Source organism: Micropterus salmoides, unplaced genomic scaffold (assembly GCF_014851395.1).
Source record: "Micropterus salmoides isolate LMB-PRFRI ecotype aquatic unplaced genomic scaffold, ASM1485139v1 Ms_hic_scaffold_18, whole genome shotgun sequence".
Taxonomy (NCBI): domain Eukaryota; kingdom Metazoa; phylum Chordata; class Actinopteri; order Centrarchiformes; family Centrarchidae; genus Micropterus; species Micropterus salmoides.
Genome location: NW_024040928.1, coordinates 1989923 through 2005500, shown reverse-complemented (window position 1 = coordinate 2005500; position 15578 = coordinate 1989923). Strand labels below are relative to the sequence as shown.

At 42.3% G+C, this 15578-nt stretch overlaps 1 long non-coding RNA gene across 1 annotated transcript; it reads right to left on the bottom strand.

Moving 5' to 3' along the window:
- Nucleotides 1–14047: 14047 nt before the first annotated feature.
- Nucleotides 14048–14714, bottom strand: LOC119909275. Its single transcript, XR_005445414.1, has 2 exons — nt 14373–14714; nt 14048–14244 (listed from the first exon to the last, which is right to left on the bottom strand). It is a non-coding gene; the product is annotated as an uncharacterized LOC119909275 (long non-coding RNA).
- Nucleotides 14715–15578: the final 864 nt, after the last annotated feature.

Below are 15578 nucleotides of genomic sequence, written 5' to 3'. Positions count from 1 at the left end.
CAGGGGAATATAAACTGATGAGTGAACAAACAGAGAAAACACATTTCCTCCTGCTACCTGGGGACCAGCCCTGGAATATCTAACAACTTTTAAAAATGATAGATCAGCAAAACGCAACTTCAGGAGGACTTTCAGTTCATTTAGTTTCAAAACCTTTATTTTGACAGTGTGACACAATGAGGGCAGGCTCTGAAGAACACACAGTTTGACAATGGCAGATTAAAAAATAGAAAAAGGGAATAGATAACAGCATGAAAGAAACAGATGTATGGTGTTTATTTGAACAGACATTAAAGAAGAAGACCTCTTGCAGGAGGACATCACCTAATATGAAGTATTGTCAGTATAAACAGCAAAAAGCTAAAAAGATTCCCATTTTATCTACTCTGATGACTGTACTATGCAAGGTGATCCCTGAGTGTGCAGCCTACAAGCACTTGGGTGTGAAGCCTTATATAAAAAATTTTCAGCATTGTCATGACATTAAATCAATCTCATCAGTCACCTCAGAAATATTAAGGCTCCATTAATCAGATTATTGGCAAAATTCCACCACAAGCTAAAAATCACACACTTTTGCTGTTAAGTTAATATGGCCTACATGCAACAACTGTTTCCTCTTTACATCCAACAAATATGGAGCAACATTTGGTGTTGTGTTTCTTGTAACCTGATAAATGTAAATCCAAAATTCAGTCGGTTTTAGATCTGGTTTTGTTTTCCACTCCCGAGAAAAACATCAAGCTGCTAAATGCTCAGCTGCCTGCTGCAGCTGGGAATGGGGTTAGGGTCAAGGGATTTTGGAAATTCAGAGGTCCAAAAACTGAGCTTGCTAGAGGCGTTCTGTTTGTGTTGTTAAAATTGAGCCTACAGGTTCCACTGTAAATACCAAAAAAACATACACTGGATTTCTGTGGTAGTTACACTGTTTCCTGGGCCCAATGGGCAGTACCTGCTCTTCTCCCCTCTCATTTCACCTCCTCTTTTTTCTTTCACCTTGTCAAGATTCTTTTCCGTTCCCAAAAATGAGCTTTGATTTGTCTTTTCACTGTCTCAGTGAAGAAAGTAATCAGGGTCAATTGATATTTATATGTAAATGCTATCTGCTTCCGCTAGGATAATAATCTTGCAATGACAAATATAAATTGGGGTACCTCATTTTAAACTCCACTAGGACTAGCGGGCTCAGTTTTAAAGCTAGAGTGAAGGTACTGGTATCATATAACCTTGGGCATCCATTGGTACAAACTATGTTATGCTAGCTTGTCGGACAGGGGGATAAATAATGCTCTAAATTTAAGCAAAATTCTGGCGAGGGAAAAACTGGCATGGCCATTTTGAAAGGGGTCCCTTGACATCTCACCCCAAGAAATCTGAATGACTCTCCACTTTACAGATAATCATCTAAACAGACATTCCCATGCAGTTTGGGGCAAAAAACATGCAGTTATAAATGTGTTATTTTCACCTGTTCACAAAGTGGTGTATTTGAATATTTCTACATAATGGAATCCCTCAACAGTATTTGAACTGCATAAATTGGGTATAACTAGAAAGCCGAGGCTCTGGTGGATTCACTGAGGCCCATAGTATCGATGTAGAGACCTTGGGCATCCAGAGAATGTATGGCTTTCCTCGGTATACTGACAATGTTGACAAGTTTTTGATACTAAATTTTTATATGGTTATTCTCAAGGTATTTGTGTCTGGTATGTCGTGTTTTGGAGGGATTTTCTTAGCTTTTTTTGATGGCGGTAAACTACCAGTAGTCCTCAAGTAAAATTCTTGGTTTCATTAAGTTGTTGAAATAATCAACGAACCACTGTGTTTAAATAGGCCAGCTTTATCCACTCTCTTGAATAGACTACAAAATTAAACAGGGTCACAGAGCTGGAAATGGTTGAGAATGCTCCTGTAGCACAAAATGTACTTAAACAAAAGTGTGAGTGCTAATATGGATGTTCTGACATTGGACTTACATTTATCTTCCAACCTGAGTGTCACTTTAAGATATGGGTCACATCTGAAAATATATGTTAATAGTCATCAAAAAAAATCTCATATGAGCATCAGCAGCTGAGCACAGAGGCTTGTGGTGTGAACACAGCCTCACTTTCAGTCTCTAAATCAACATGTTTCCTATTTGCTGCTTGATAGCTGCAACAGTTCAACAGGTTCTTTTCAGCATATGGTGTGACTGTGTGATTCCTAGTAGGTGCAAATCCTGCAGTGAAAATACATCTCCACAGTACAGCAGCTGTGGACACGAGAAATGTTTTAACATTTTACTGCAAAACTCGACACTTGACATTCTCTAGCTTCTTTTAAAAAAAGGTGACTGTTGTTAGTCAGTCATTCATCACAAAGAAAACATTCCTATCCTCTCCTGTTATTTGAAAACAGGCACGTTGACATTGACTTGCCTGTTAAAACTTCCCTGTCATCACTGACAATTCAAAAAGCCAGCTCGAGTGTGCTGTCTTGACAAGAAAACAAAATACTTGAGATGACGACGGATTGCTGGGAAAGGTTTGACTGACATTTCTTTTCAAGCGCTCATCAGCAGCGTGTTACCTGTGTCTGCGCAGGGGAATGCCAAATCATGTTGCCATCATCGCCCAATACATTGCTAATGTGCAAAACATTAGCATGAAAGAGCATTTAGTTTTGTTGTGATCCTTTACACATCTTCTGTGGAAGCCTCCCATTTCACAGAGCCAATTACAGTCCATATATAAAGACCTGACAGCGGTTAAACTGCCCTCCAGAGAGAGAGAGAGAGAGAGAGAGAGAGAGAGAGAGAGACGCACTGCGGCAGTGGTTGATGGCCCATTCTCTACAAACAGCACTCTTTTTGTTGGAAGTGACTCCTGAATGGCAGCCTGTCTTTGTCACAGCAATCTGAAAACTCTGACTTCTTGTCAGCAGGAGCTACATGCGCTGCCTACCTCGCGATGTTTTACACCTTCACTGAATTAATAATCTCCCTGGCTAGATCACCATCTTATGTACTTATAGATGTATAGAAGCCAAATGATAACGACACATCAGTAAAAACACAACAATAAAAGATCAAAAAAATTATTATTTTGAATAGTCCGATGCTTATACTCAACTTATTACAAAGACAAATATTAAAAAAAAGGTGCATTGAGCATTGCAAATTAAGATTTGTAACTCCCTTCTGCTACATAGCAGACAATATATATTAATCCTGAAGCAGTTATAAAAATGGGAAACAGAAATAAACAACATTCACTGATCACTGGAGCAGTGCTGAGGATGAATTAGAGTTTAAGAGTCTCACAGCTTGGGGTAAAAAGCTGCTCTGCAGTCTGGTGGTGCGGCAGCAGAAACTTCTATATCTCTTCCCAGAAGGCAGCAGGGTGAACAGGCTGTGGCTGGGTGGGGACTGTCCTTTAGTGTCCTTTGGGCTCTGCAGGCACCTCACCTCACCGATATCACTGATGCTCGGGAGATGGGTACCAACGAGGGTTCATCTTCTTTTCTTTTTACTCAGATTTTTATAAATTTTTGGCATAAAACAATAAAGAACACAGGACAGCATCAGTGGGGTACATGTTCTTAGAAATAATATTCAAATGTTACTGAATATCAATCAAAGTTTTTGCCGGTGTCTCTGCATTGAGATTTGTATTCTGTCCATTTTTCACATTTCTTGTCAAATTTTGCTTGCTGAAGTCTCAATATATACGTGAGTCTTTCCATTTTGAGTATCTCCTCGACTGTGTCCATCCAGTTCCTCAGAGTGGGAGGCTCCTCTCTATACCCTTTCCTGGGGATTGCCTTCTTGGCCGCAGCCAGTAGAATTTTAACCACATATCCGTCTTCATATTTTATCATTTCCCTTACCACATTGCACAGATATAATATCTCACATGTCTTTGGTAGTTCATATCCCAGTATTGTTTTCAATTCTACCCACACATCATTCCAATAATTTCTCATTTTAGTACATTCCCAAAAACATGACTGTGACCTACATTCTGCTCCCCGCACCGTCTCCAGCATGTTTGTTGTGTAGTTGAGAATTTGCTCTTTGTTTTGGGAGTAATAAAGAACGTGATCATATTTTTCCAGCAAAATTCTTTCCACATCCTGGAGCTGGTGGTGGTTCGCTGTACATCACATATGTTAAACCAGTCCTCTTCAGTTAATGGTATTTTACTTTCTTTTACCCATCTGTCTCACGGTGTTGAAACACTATTCTCTACCAGTATTGTTTATAGTATGCTATATGCCTTACACAGTGTTATAGTTACTTTATTCAGCTCTTGGGGCAGATCTGGTTTTATTTATTTCTCAAAGAAGTCTCTAATTTGGTAATACCTAAACTGATCGCACCTGTCCATTAACCCTCTTCATTTTTCCGCTTTTAATTTTGCACCGGTCAGTTATTGTGCATATCGCTGTAACTCCCTTCTTTATCCATTGTTCATAACTACTATCATTGCCCCTGGTTTAAATGTAGAATCACAAGTCAGCCAGCTCAAAATTTCCCTCTCTAAATTGTATTTTTTGTTGCGTACTTTATCCTTGCCCCCCCTCCCCCAAAGAAACACGATATCTATTTGTTCTATTCTTTGAACTGTGATGTGGGCATTTCTATTGATAATAACAAATATAAAATTCTCTGCAACACATTCATCTTTATGATTTCTATTCTGGAATTGAACTCCAATGTCAGCGCTGACCATCTTTCCATATCTTTTTCAATTTCTTGGTTTATTCCCATAATTAATTTTGTACAATTTTGTGAAGTTGCTATTAATAATTACACCTAGGTATTTCATTGTTTTTGCCTTACATTTAAATTTAAATGCTTGTTGAATAACTCGGGGTATGTTATAGTTTATGGGTAGTACCTGTGTTTTTGTCACATTGAGTTATAATGTGACAAGTAATAAAATGAATCCAGTCTTTCCAATAAGTCTTCTCTCCTATTGCTGGTAGATCTAATGAAATTAAAAAGTTTCTTATTAATTCCTCGTCTGCTGAGTCCGGTTCTGTATGCAATTTTTTGTAGTACTTTTCAAATACGTTTTCTATTTTTCCTGGTTCAAATTCTAGGGAATTGGTTGTGGGATCTCTGATTTTATGGACTGTGCTCATGAGTTGCTGTTATTCACCTAGCTAGTAATTTTATAGCTTTGGAGCCTGATTCGTAATAGGTCTGCTTCAGAAGTCTAGATTTATTTTCCACTTCATCTCCCCGTATCTCATTCACTTTTGTTTTCACTTCCTTGAGTTAACCTGCATCAGTCTTTATGTTGTTGCTCTAATTTTTTAAGCTAATTTCAATCTAGCTTTCTCGTGTGCTGTTCGGAATATTTGTTTTCCCCGCATAACTGCTTTCATGGCATCCCAAAGAGCAGTAAAATCTGCCTCCCCATTGTCGTTGTCTTCCCTGTATGTATTTATTTCTGGTTTGATCTCCTCAACAAATCCTGGATTATTTAGTACACTAACATTCATTTGCCATACTGTATTCCTTTTCCTGCTGTTCATATTTAGTGTCGGGTGGAGAATACAATCATCTGACAAGTCTGCTACTCCAATCTTACACTCTTCTATTCTAAATCTATCTGGTGTCTTCATGAAAAAATAATCTATCCTTGTATAGACTGAGGGAGGTGCTGAGTAGTATGTCAAGTCCTTCTCGAATGGATGTAGTTCCCTCAAGACATCTGAAATTCCCAGTTCTGTGTACAGCATTTAAGTATCAGGACACTTGAAGTTTGCTACTTTTCTTTGAACTATTTGTATCCAAATCCTGATTCAGTATAATGTTAAAGCACCCTCCACATATCAGTATGCCTTCTATTGCTTGAACAACAACTTCAAATAAATTCTTGAAATAACTGTCTGGAGGTACATAGATATTGACAAGTGTAACTAGTTGATTTTCAACTGAACGGGGGTTCATCTTCAGGTCAGAGTGGGGGTTGCATAATGAGGATATTTCAGAATCTGAATATGATATTCAACAAAGCTCAAACTTTTTATCCAAACATGTCTTCTTTTTTAAAAGTTTTTAATGTTCACTGGCATAAAAAACATAGTTGTCCACCACAGAACAACACTGCTTTTGTTTAAAGAATAGCAAAATGGGGAAATATGCTTTCTTTAAGAGTGAGATGTGAAATCAATATCAATCTCAGGTTTGTTAAATACAGAGCTGGTTTTAGGACATGGTTAGTCAAGCTTAGCATGAAGACTGAAAGCCAGGGGACACTGGCTGTGTCCAAAGTAAAAAACACCTACCAACACCTAAAGCTCACTGAACACGTATCTTGTTTGTTTAATCCATACAGAAACAGAAAAGTATGTTTTGGGAGAGTTATATGCTGGAACACAGCTTCTTGTAGTCTTGTTGTCACAGTGAGGTTGTCAGGTTTGGCACTATGTCCAGAGACCAAACCTATGTTCACCGACCGTATCTGACACTATCAGAGACACTGCACGGAAATGCTGGGCAGATAGACAATATTGTTCATAAAGAAATAGTTTGAACACCCAACCCTTCCTATAGTGGTGCTAATAGCAGAGTTTCAGGAGCAGGACCCCACATCAATCATGTCACTCCCGGTATTTCATAAATACCCACACAACCCATCTCCTCTCCTTCGCTCTCGCATTCTGCACCCCTCACACCCACCTCTTTCTCTCTGGTCTCCTCATCCCCTTCTTCTTCTCCATAAGGTTATAGAGGGGTCCGTCGTGCCCGGGTGCTATGGTGGATTTCCCTATCGTAGCTTTCCCACAACGCTTTCGAATGTCTATTCAGCAATTGCAAGCCTCATACATCTGTTTGTTCATCAATAAATCATTTAAACGTATCTGTTGATTGTGGTCCTTGCTAGTGAGTCTACCAATAGTACATGTACCTTTATGTACTGAGGTGTATTTTTGAACTTTGGGCTTTTTAAACAACAAGCTTGTGTTCTCTACAAACCATATAGTCTTTAAACCTGCAATTTATTTGGGGGAAGTGGCAAGAAGTGAATACATTGACATCTCAACACCTTTTAAGTTGACATGGCCAATGTGTTAGCAAACAGTTGCTTATTTACATACCCAGCAGTTACAGAGCAACTTTAAGCAATGTTTGGAGTGTTTGTGTCCACCTGATTAGGGCACATATATGGTCCATGCAAGTACATGAATGATCACAAATGCACCCCTTGTGAACATAGTCAATGTGCGCTCTTATACAGAGAAATAAATCTCAGTCCTCATGGGGGTGACACAAAGCTGATCAGAGCACAGTATGTATGGCCCATGTCTGTGCCCACCATTACCACCACCAGTGTCTGGACTCCATGGGGGGATTTATCTTGCTGTGGCTCAGGCCGATGCAACTTTATTACTAAAAATCTCCAGGAGGAATCTAAGTGCCAAAGACTTTCTATATAGACTATTACATATACATACATATATTTGAAAAGGGACAATGTACACTGATCAACATTCAAAGCAAACGTAAGTGTACCCAAGTTAACCACAGGCTAGTTTTCATCAGAAGTCCCCTTGCCAGATGTTATTAGGCATCCTAAAATAGTAAACTGTTATAATACAATAAAATACATTATACATTTGACAAAAGGTAAAAAATTACACTTTGCTAAAAATCACAAGTAATCGAATAAACAAGATGAGCAGATCAAATCTAAAAATAGATGAGACAGTTATTGTTGGTGGATGGGACAAGTGTCAGTGTTGACAAGTGTTGAAAATTCAGGATTGTTGATTTTCAATAAGCCATTTCTTAACATTGCTCTTAAACGAGTAAAAAAATTTGACTGCTTTTCTTTTGACTACGTCTCTACGAGGGAGTCGCGGTGTGAGCCGCTATGTTGGTCTGTTGTTTTGCCCTCCAGGTCACTGCGCATGTCACGTGACTGAAAACTATGAATTATAATAAACATTATGTTTTGTTGACTGCTGGGTTTGTCTCAGTACTTCTCTCTCTGCTTCCTGGTAATCCTCAGCAAGAAGAGTGGCATGGTCCACCGCCGCCCCATGGAAGGTCTGTGCAACAGCTTCTATCATTGATCTGAAAGATGAGAACTGGTTGATGTCCAGCAGCACAGGCGTTGGTACGGTCACGGTGAAGCAGCAGATAGTAGATTTTTGCAGTTCATTAGAGTCCTCAGGGCCCGGACTCCACCTGCTTTTACTGGACAGTTCCAGCAATGTCTTCCCCCGTGTGATATCGTCAGCTGGGTTGTTGGCTGTGTCCACATATCTCCAGGCACAGGCATCGGTCCTGAATCCCGGCCATTCGTGTTCCGACGAATACTTTGTACCGACAGGAGTCCGACTGGAGCCATGTTAGGACTGTTGTGGAGTCTGTCCAAAGAACGACATTGCTGATGTTCACAGTCAGCTCTCTTTGCAGGACTGTGGCCAGCTGGGCAGCTGTTAGTGCAGCACATAGCTGCAGGTATTTATAGCTCAAGGTGTCTGAATTGTAGAGCTAGTGAAGTCCCAAGGCGAGCTCTTGTGGGTCAGTGCCTGACTCGTTGAGCCACAGATCTCGGATCTCGAGTTCTCGGATCTGGCCTCTTTGGGCAGGTGGCTAATGACCTCAGGGGTATTACTGGCCCACTGACGTAGCTCAAAGCCACCCTTTGCCAGCAGTGATGTCAGTTTGTCGACCAGGCAGCAGGCTTCTTCCACCGATGAGAGGCTCTGCAGGCAGTTGTCCACAAAAAACGATCTTTCAATGGACACTCGGGCATTCTCGCCTGGCTGGGTGTGGTTGAAAACATGTTTCTGCAGCGCAAAGGTGGCACAGCAGTGGTGCCAAACGGTAGTACTTGCCATCTGTAGATGCTGGGCGGTTCCTCTGTCTCCAGGTTTTGCCAGAGGAAGCGAAACAAGGGCTTGTCCTCTGGGAGCGGTCTCACCTGGTGAAACATACCCTTGACATTGCTGCTAACAGTAATAGAATGCTCACTGAAGCCCAGTAGTACACCCAGCAAACTGGAACTCAAGGTGGGGCCAGCAACAGTAGCTCATTGAGGTTGTCTCCCTTATACACGAAGGAACAGTTGAAGACAATCCTGTTCTTTCCGTTATGTGTTACCATGTGATGTGGAATAAACCAGGACTCGGCTGCTGCTCTCAGCTCCTCTTCAGAGACTTTCACTCCGTATCCTGCCTTTTCCAGCTTCCCCATCTCCGCGCAGTATGCAGCTGCTCTTTGTGGATCTCGCAACAGGTGCCTCTCTGTACTGCGGAGATTGGCTAGCACTGCCTCCTTAGGTGCCTAAAGCTGTTTCATGTTCTTCACTCTGTGGAGGGGGGTGGTGTAACAGTGGATCGCATCAATGTCTACTCATGTGGTCTTTTCCTCCAACATGTTGACTGCATCCTGTGCAGGTACTGCGGTGCTGTGGATTGGTGCTTGATAAGCTTGATTGGCCCTTGAAGCGTCCAGCCCAACCTCGTCTTCACTGCGACTGGTCCCCCGGGGGGTCCCAGGCACACAGGCTCAACTGGAGTAATAAGGTGGGGGTAATCTGACCCGATCAAAAGCAGCGGGGTCATATTGTTCAGTGCTGGGATAGGAAGGCCTCTTAAGTGCTTGTACTTCCTCTGGAATGCCTTAGACCTAGTTGATCGGCAGTGAAGGCTTTGTGTATCTTGAAGGATTTTTGTGGCTGGTCAGCAGGGGAAATGGAAAAGGATACTGTGGTGCTGTGCAGAACCCTGAGGTCCTGCTGAACTGTTCTGAGGACCAGATCTTCTGGCTCACCAGTGAGCCCTAGTCTCCGCGTTGCTGCTGGAAGGAGAATGGTTCGCTCCGACCCGTCATCTAGGATGGCATATGTCTCTAAGGTGTGTTCACCACTACGCAGCAGCACCTTAAGACCTGACTACATCCAGATCGCCTATCCAGATACAGGACTTCATTTGTTGTACTGACAAGACAGGATGTGTTTTCATTTGCAGAGGTCATGTTAACTTTGTGAAGAGCTTCGAGATGTTTCCCTTTACACTTCTGACACACAACTTTCAGGCGGCACTGTGCAGCTTGGTGTGAGCGACCACATCGCCAGCATCTTCAGCAGTTTTCTGTTCCACTGTCAGCTGGGCAAAGTTTGCACACTGGTCGAGGAAATGCTGTGTGTTAGTGCAATAGGGGCAGTATGCCGTTCTCTCTGGCTGCTTAGCCCTGGGGGACGGCTTCCCTGCTGCTGGCGTGTTCTTGGGCTGGTCTGTGGTGTGATGGATGCTGGTGCTCTTACCACTCTTGCCATTGCAGCGGGTCTCTGCTCTGGGTCCTGACCTGCCTTTATCCTCGCTGTACAGAGACTCGTACACTGTCTCTTGAATCTTAAGCTCATAGTTGAGCCAGTTAGAAAAGTCCAAAAGGCTGGGAATGGTAACTTGCATAGGGTACAAGAACCTCCCGCATGTCTTGAGGCAACTTGGACAGCAACTTTGTCACATGTGACCCGCAGTTGAGCTCGGTCTGTCCGCTGTCTCCGAACTGGTCTAACATGCCCACAAGTGCTCTCACTCTCAGTGCGTACCACTTACCCACTAGTGTCATCAGGTCAGCGATTCTTCTCAAAGCTAACTGGTGGGGCTGACCATAGTATTCGATGAGACTAGCCATAGTGTCGGTGTAAAGCTGCAGTGAGTTGGTGTAAGAGTCCGCTATGAACAAACGCCTCCTCGTACTTCAGGTGGTTCACCAGGATCTGATACTTGAAGCGCTCTGTAGAGTCCGCAGGCAGCAGATTCTCCAGGGCGACCTTAAGCCTGGCAAATTCTCTTCCCCTTTTGTGAGCACAGGGATAGTGGGCCTAGGGCCGCGGTACACCATCTCATAGTGGTGGGGCGTTAGCTGCCTACCAGGCAGTGACTCACTCCTTGGCGGGGTATAAGGTGTACAGTACTCTGGTGTCTGCACCCGGGGCATGGGATAAGATGGCGGAGCACAATGGGAAGTCTGCTCTTGCCGTGGGTGGCGGCAGTGGCCAGTCCTCATCATCTTCTGGGGGCAAAGCATGACCCCTAGGTTGAATGGGCAGCGGGTGCAACAGGGATTGATACAAGCTGTCATCCATCTCTATGTGGTGCTGCCACTGCGGTGGCTCCGGTGTTGGAGGGGGAGAGAGGGCTGTCCGTAGCTGCGGTAGTGGAGTGCTGGTGTTGAGTCGCCTTTGCATGTCCATTATCTGGTGCTACAACCTTTAATTGCCTTTTATTAACATATGAAGGGCTTGAAGGACCTCAGGCGCTGTATCTGTTGTAGGCCTCTGCCTGGGAGAAGGGGGAGTACTCCTGAAAGGGGGGGCTGTATAATCGTGCTTAATCGGGCCACTCAGGGGCATCGGTTAGAATGCAGTCCAGACGAGATGTTCCCTTTAGTCGTTTATTGAAACAGAGGCTGAGTAGGTTTGTTTGTGTGTGTGGTTCTACAACAGAGATAAATGAAATGTTAGTACAATCTCTATGTATATTCAATAGATTAATGCCTTATACTATTATACAATATAACAACCATGCTAAATCACGTTTTCCTTTAGCTGGTCTTGTGACAAAGGCTTAAACCAAAGCAGCTAAAAACTCAAATGAAGAATAATAATAATGTTCACATCTCTGAAATATCTACTCAAATAGGTACAACAATAATAATGCATCATGGTAAATCAGCTAATACTATACAGTATTAAGGCCAATGGTGTAGCTGGAAAAGCACTGGATGCTGCACTTTATACATCCATGTAAAGATATCAATTAACACTGTAATGAACATGGTTTACATTGTGTGGCGAACTACAAAAAATAACCACTGTACTACAATCTTCCGGGCTCGTAAGGCCATACCTTCTTAATATATATCGTTATGCATTGTGCGCCGCTATTATACAGCAACACTAAATGAGCGGCAGTACGTCGGGTGACTTTAACATACAAACAAACACAATGCAAACGTTCTTATGAGGTAAACTAAAAGCAAATGTTTGGTTTACTTACTGTTGCGAACACTATTTCGATATATATACTGTACACACGTCTCAGTCTTCCCCGCCGACGCTCCCTCGCTGTCTCGCGCTGAATATCGGCTATTTACTTTCGCATAGCGGAGCACTGGGCTGTTCCAATTGGTTGCAGTAAAAACCAACCTGTCGGCAGCGGTAGTCCTTCGTCACATTATCTTCACTTAATTGACTTGTCTCTCCCAATTGAACTAATGACAGTGCTTTGCATTTTGTATTAGGAGTTCTATGCTGCTCTCTGCTGGAACATACAATACGCCTCTTCACTTTGTTTTCTGTGATTTTGATGTGGCATGGAGAGTTGGCATGGCATTTTAAATCCTCCATAGAATATTTACATTCACTTTTTTATTAACCAAAACTTTGGTCTTTCCCATACCTTAATAATATCATAAGCAAGAATTGGAAAATCGTTGGCATTGGATATGAAAAAATAAATAGAATTTGAGTGTCCTCCAATATCTACATTCTTGTCTGGTGATATGGTTGCAGGGACACTACCTGACCAGAATGGATCTAGTAATAATATAGTTTGGACCTGGACTGCTTTGGGTCTTGCTTACTAGGAACCGAGTGGACCCAAGAAGACCTCTGCTCTGAACACAGTCTATAGAGATACAACAAATTCACAAAGTGACACAATTTTCTGTCACCTGCTAAGATGAATATCAACACTGCACTATCCGAAATGAGCACAGCCTCCATCACACAGCATGATGTAAATTGAAGTTGTTAAGCCCGATAAGGAATCCATGTAAAAGCCAATGTGCCATTAATGGGACTGGTGTTGCTGTTATTGAGTCTGATTTAATAAGGGAATTGGGATGGTGATTAAGGTCATCTTCATCTTCCCTGCTTCGTCCAAAAATAGTCCTACATCTGAGCTCATGAGACTGTGTGCACTTCCACTTCTACACACTGCTGCTGGCATCTTAATTTGCTTCTGCCGGGCAGGTTTACTCCTCTGCGATCCTTTCCGAGAGGATTATACACCATCCCTATTTTATTCACCTCCAATTCTAATATAAACATTTTAGCTAGTGGCAAAAAAGAGACATCTTATTTGATTCAGTTTTCTTCCCACATAAGGCTGTGTGCTCATTCAGGATGAAGAGAGCACTCACAGGTAAAACCTGCTTAATAATTGCTATTTTTCCACATTTGTTTTCTTGTGTTGTATTTACGCACAGGTCACAGGAAATAGAAAAAGCTCCAATATTTAAGTTATTATACAGGGGTCACAGCTGCTGACTTTCAACCATGACAGAACTCTGTCTCATCATTCCTTTTATACAGCTGCATGCCGCTAAGGCATTCTGCAGATGCATTCAGCCGGCAAGTGACTGCTGCATTCATAAGGTGAAATACCTGACTGCTCTCCCAGGGGTGGGCTATGATTGAGCAACTTTCCCAGTTCTCCAGACAAAACAGCATGGATGGGCTGGACTCTGCTACTGTCTATGTACAAAGAGATGCTGCTCCTAAAGTGATGAGTAAGCATTCCTGGCTCATTATTTTTTCAGCTATAGGCACAGGTTGTCACTTTGGCTGCAGAGTCAAAACTAAAATTCTAGACTTTTTCCTCCAGACTCTCATAGTTTGAGCTCTCAGTGAAGATCTTTATTACCTTACCAAGTTGAGCTTTTGCTGCACACTGTTCCGGTTTTTGACAGTAGGAAGACATACTTGTTCTTATGTATGGATTGGTAAAACAGAGATACAACTACTAACCTGGGTCAAAAAATCTCAAGATTACAAATGAAAGATTAATTGTCTGTCTATAAACTATCATAGAGATGCACGTGCAACCAGAGGGCAGAAAGCAGAACTCTGTCTGAGTTACTTTTTACTTATTACCCTTTTAAAAAGTAATATTACTTAACTTAATACTGGCTATTAAAAGAAAATTACAACGTCATTTGTTACGTTACTATTACTTTCAATCACCCCACCCCATCCATTAAATGTTAGGTTCCACTAAAGAATTCAGGAGAGGACACAAGGCGGATGATAAGAACACAGGCAGGTTTTATTATCAATGTGCTCGAGAAAAACCAGAGGATTGGGTTGGATGCAGAGAATTTTAGACTGAGTGGGGGTCCAACAATGGCGTCCTAGAGCTCTGTTCTGGGCGGACAGATTGGCTGGCAGGCTGCAGGCAAGCGAACAGGTAGGCAGGCAGCGACTCAGCACACAGGAACAACTGTAGGAGACGGAAACAAGACGTTAGGTACTTATCACCCAAATACTCAACAGAAGAAGAAGAAGAAGAAGAAGAAGAAGAAGAAGAAGAAGAAGAAGAATTCGAGGAGTCGGCCAGCGCAATTATACCACTGGAGGTAAACTGACGAACTGGTGAAGAGTGGAAGCTGACTGAGTATTTGACTGCATGGGTTGATTGCTTGATGAGCCACAGGTGCGAGACGCTGCAGGTGGTGATGAGCCAGGAGCCACAACCGCACACGCCCACAAACACACATAGGGTGCTTCTCCAGTCTCTTATTTGTCGTTTCCTCGCTTGAACTGCAAGTTGTTCCGCTCTGCCATCTTGCAGACCGTCCCAGACCTCTTATTTGCGCGCCGAGGAGTGAGGATCGAGAAGTGATCTCTAAGGAGCTATGAGCAAGGATACACCAGTGCATCCTTCGCGGAAGTCTTTTAATGACCGACACGCCCCCTTACTGGGTAGTCGTTGATTGGACGCTGCAGCTGATCTGATACATCAGGACAGATTAAACTCATGTGCATCACTGCAAAGTCTTAGCCTTCATTTGAGTTGTTTTATGATTCACTGTCTAGTTAAAATCTGTGTTCATTGTAGGTCTGAACAATAAAGGCCCCACATACAACTTTATTTATTTATTAGAAAGATCTTTCTTTCTTTTATTTCTCCCATCAACTTTTATTATGGAGACAATTAAAGTCAGAGAGAGTCTGAGGGTCTGTCAGCAAGAAACATGTTTTACATCATTTATCTTCTATTTAGTCACATGTTAGGCTGGTCATTCCTATGTTTAGTCCAAATAGATAATAAGACAATAATAAGACAATAAAACATAGCTGCACCAAAGTTTCTAATGACAGGTCTGGGACAGGTCTCCCTTATCCAGTGCTGTAGACAGAGACACCTTTATTTATTGTGATAACATTACTCAAGTGACAACACAGAAACACGAACAAAACAAAAGGTGTTACCAGCACTCATTGCTGCATAATGCCCTGTTGCTGTGGCATGCTGGAGCTCCTCTACACCATAATCATGTTCTTGGGCTGTCCACAGCGTAAGATCCTGACAAAAAACCCTTCCAGGTCTCTACCACTCACATCAGTTGAAGAGTCTGTCAGGACAATTGTACTGGGTGTATTTAATATGTTTAACATATTCACTCATACCTCAGTGTTCATTTCAATTTTATACACCGAACAGAAGGAAGATGTTACCAGATTCCCCCTAGAATGGTCTGTGACAGGTGCTACTTCGCCACAGACAATCTCGAGTACTCGTACAGCTAACGCTAGCTAAATGAACTAGTCTTG